The sequence below is a fragment of the Aegilops tauschii genome, chromosome 1, assembly GCF_002575655.3.
Source record: "Aegilops tauschii subsp. strangulata cultivar AL8/78 chromosome 1, Aet v6.0, whole genome shotgun sequence".
NCBI lineage: Eukaryota > Viridiplantae > Streptophyta > Magnoliopsida > Poales > Poaceae > Aegilops > Aegilops tauschii.
In genome coordinates this window covers 277,837,248-277,841,102 of record NC_053035.3, presented here as the reverse complement: position 1 = coordinate 277,841,102, position 3,855 = coordinate 277,837,248, and positions in this window count along the sequence as shown.

The window sequence follows — 3,855 nt, the reverse complement described above, 5'->3', positions numbered from 1 at the left end:
CAAATTGCTATCTTCCGTAGAAGATAGTCACCATGATCGTATTTGAACGTGCGTAGAATACCGGTGTGCTCAACCGCTGGGCAGTCTGAGATTTTTGGAAGTGGAACCCGGTGACGAGTGCACACATTCACAAGTTCCCACTCGCAGTTGTACCCAATATAAAAAAACCCAATCTCCATTTGCGCCTGCCCAAGCCTTGCCCTCAAGCGATGGCATCTTAACATCACACGTATCATTATCAAGCGGCATCAACTTGCACAAGGCTAGGCTTCCCTCGTCCCTGCGCCAGTCAGCAGGGTCACGGCAAAGAAGATAGGGGAGATCAAACCGCTCCTGGACCCTTGGGTTCCTTGTAATGATGTTATTAGTTGAGTCGAGAATGGTCTTGAACGAACCTGCCATGCTAGCCGAGGTGATGACGTCGCACCGATTAATGAGTTCCTCCACCACATCATCTTTCAGATCGGGGCAAGAAGAACATGGTCCTTTCGGGCCTGTTCCCTCCATGGAGAAGACGATCGAACAATGGCAGAAGGAAGGGTGAAGGAAAATGGAGGAGGGAGGAACAGCGTGCGACAGCAGTTCGAAATCGAGAGGGAAAGGCGAAGAGTCGGCGGACGGTTGCCAGTTTGCCACGGTACACGAAGAGGCGCCCCGGCCTACACGTCCGTTCGGAAATTGTACAAAAGGACTCGCCGTCGTCTCACTACCATGTTTGAACGGGACCACATGTCAACGAAACATGGTGTGTAATTTCTCGTGCAAAATGCGATCTGGCCGCGTTGGCCCGAGGTGCCGCATTAGTTATCGACCTTTATTTTTTTAACATACAATCTGAGTGGATAGCTCCTGTGGTCATCACACGTGAGCGGATATATAGGTGGGCGAGGTGGGCAGGCAGCAACAATCTAAGTGTTAAAAGAGTTGATCCAATGCTTGGTTTTGTTTGGATTTCCAACTATGACCATTGGATAGAGTGAATCAATGGCTTACGTTCAAAGTTATTCTCATACTATAGAATGGTATAGGAACGTGGAGAGATTTGGTTGATTTTATATCGCTGAATAATATAAAATATTATGAGTGCAGACGCTCTACCGCGAGGTTTGTTGCTCCTTCTCGGTCGTCGGGAATCTATGTTCTTCCACTCTTTCGTTTAAGACATGAGCTTTGTTCATCATTTTGCCGACACGCGGGACATCTATATGCCTCCATTTTAAAAATCATACTATATGCCTCCATGACACGCGGGACATCTAGCATCAAGGTGGCGTGTCATGCAAGAAAATGGAGATATGCAATGCGTAAGTGAGTCGTGCACTTCGATGGCACCTAGTACTACGCAATATTTTTTCTCCTCGATGGCACGTGAATAGTGCACGTACTCAATGACAGAGCAGGGATGGTAGCCATGGACATGGTCGGCCCTTTTTGAAGAGAGTACTATTAAATACGTAACTTTGATGTGTCCCGTCAACTCGCAGAACAACGAGAAGCTTGCTTACTACGCCTTCTCTCTCGCCAACGCGTGCGCGGTGGCTCGCTGCACGAGGAGAAACTTTTGCTTACAAGCGGTGGACGTGCAACAGTTCATTTGGTGTCAGATTGCCAGAAGTACTACTGTAGTACCATCATTATTGTTTGACTTTCGGAAGAGGAGCAGAGCCAAGCGCAAGGTCACCTACTAACCTAGTACAGTACTACTATAGCCAAAGCTGGTCCACCTTTTTAGAGCATGGTTAATTAATATAGGTGGCTCTTGCGGCGGCACATCATTTAGAGCAAGTACTCTCTTTGTAGGAACAAAGGAAGTGAAACAAAAGTTGGAGTGGATGCTAGATTTCCAATTAAAACATGATTACATAGGAAAGAATCCCATAGCATTCCATCCTATGAATCAAATGACCAATGTAGGAAAATTATGAGGGGGGTCTCTCCAACAGTGTTCCTCGGCTCACACCTAGCATCACGGTGGTCAAACTTGGAGTCATTCATCTGGTACACGTGGCATCTCAGATCTGGACACAAGGTGAGGCGACCGCTCACTTCGTCCGCCATTTGAAGCAGCGCGCCGGTGGAGGGCTAGCATACTCCAATATTAGGTTGGCTCTCTGTGATGTGGCAACTTCATATACTAACCGGATGCTGGCTATACTACTACGGTACTCACACTCCAAGAAGTGACTCAAAAACCATTCATAAATTGAGTCTATGACATGCATTTGCAAATGTACCATTCATTACATATAACAAGTCATCAACACACAACGACAACGAGGATACATGTTGGATTATAGATTATTTCCAACAAAACATTCTAGTAAATACTAAAGTTTTCATCACACAACAAATAACAAGCAATGAAATGAACTTCAACTCAACCAATCCTCGGCGTTGGAAACGCTTGCTTTGAACCATAGGTGCTCTGGGAAGGGCCAACTATTGTCAATATCGAGAGCAATGCAGGACTGATCATCCAGGCTGAAGCGGGAAATATCAGGACCAGGGTAGGGAACCACCGCAATGTCCGAGCTATAGATACAATTGCTTCTCATAAATGGTAGTAACGTTGTGTCAACCGCAGCTGGATCGCCTTTCAGCATCATTGGATAGTTTGGTCCAAGGAAGAGCGAGTTGTCTCCAAGACTATCAATACTGAACCAGGGAGAAGGTGTTGGCGCTAGCACACTAGTATCCATCCTGAATACCCTGCAACGGGTGTTGGAATAGGTCAGAAGAGGGCGACCATGGGAGACAACACGTGCTCCCTCAGTAGTAACAATCTCAGTGCACTGTATACAGACAAGAAGAGGTGATCCATCAGAATTAGTTGCCAGGCGCCACTGAGTATATAAGTTCTGCTCGTCCTCATGCTCGTGATCATCACCATCGTCATCTCCCCCTTGGTTATAAAAATTTTCAAGTATAGGTGGTGGAATGTTCACAGGACCTTCGAAACACAAGAAGGTTAATTAGTAAAGCGAAGCCACTTCCCGCCGACCCTCAGGTATGCTACCTCTTTTCGAACCATACCCTTGTTCTATTGCCCCATCTGCCACGTCGCTGCATGTGGATCTTTTTCCACTCCACCATCTTCCCAATTTGCTATGCTCTTCTCTGCTGGTCATGCAGACGAAAACCTTAATTTGCACTATTAAAGGAAACCCTACTTCATGCAGACTAATCCATGTCTGGGTTGAATAAGGAAAGGAAGGGAGACTGTATTGTCCAAGAGAGTAGGCACCGAACCAGCATCTAGGTTGAAAAGGGGAAAAATCAGTAGCTAAGGAACGAGTCTCGTGTCTCTTGGTCAAAGAAGGGTAGAAAGGCATGACAACGCAATAGAGAATGACCAGGTCAATCGGTTTGTTGTTCTCACATAGGAAAAAGGTGGCTAAAGAGAACAAAAATGGGACGTAATCCACATATGCTGCCTGGATATTTGTTGCTCTAGGCAACCATACCTCCCTCACCACTCTATGCGTCCGTGGAGGTACATCGTACTGGTGCGCCCACTATCTGAATGGGCCTCCCATGCTCTTATTGCCACTTTTTTGCTGTTAGTATAATGCCAGCAGTCAAGTCAAGCAATGCTACTACTAAAGTGATGCCACATTTAACTAATGTCGCACTCAGTCTAATGCCACCGATAAATTTAAGCAATGCCATTTAATGTCACTGGATTATTTCAGCGTTAGCTGTTGATTGTGGATGTATTAAAGATTTTTCAGCTAAGGCATTCTAATGTTGTTGCACAGCCAGTATACCAACGATGAATCTTGTTACTACCTTCAGATTTTTGCACTGTTAATGCTTATAGATTACATACCTCACTTTCATGAGATAAGTCAATTT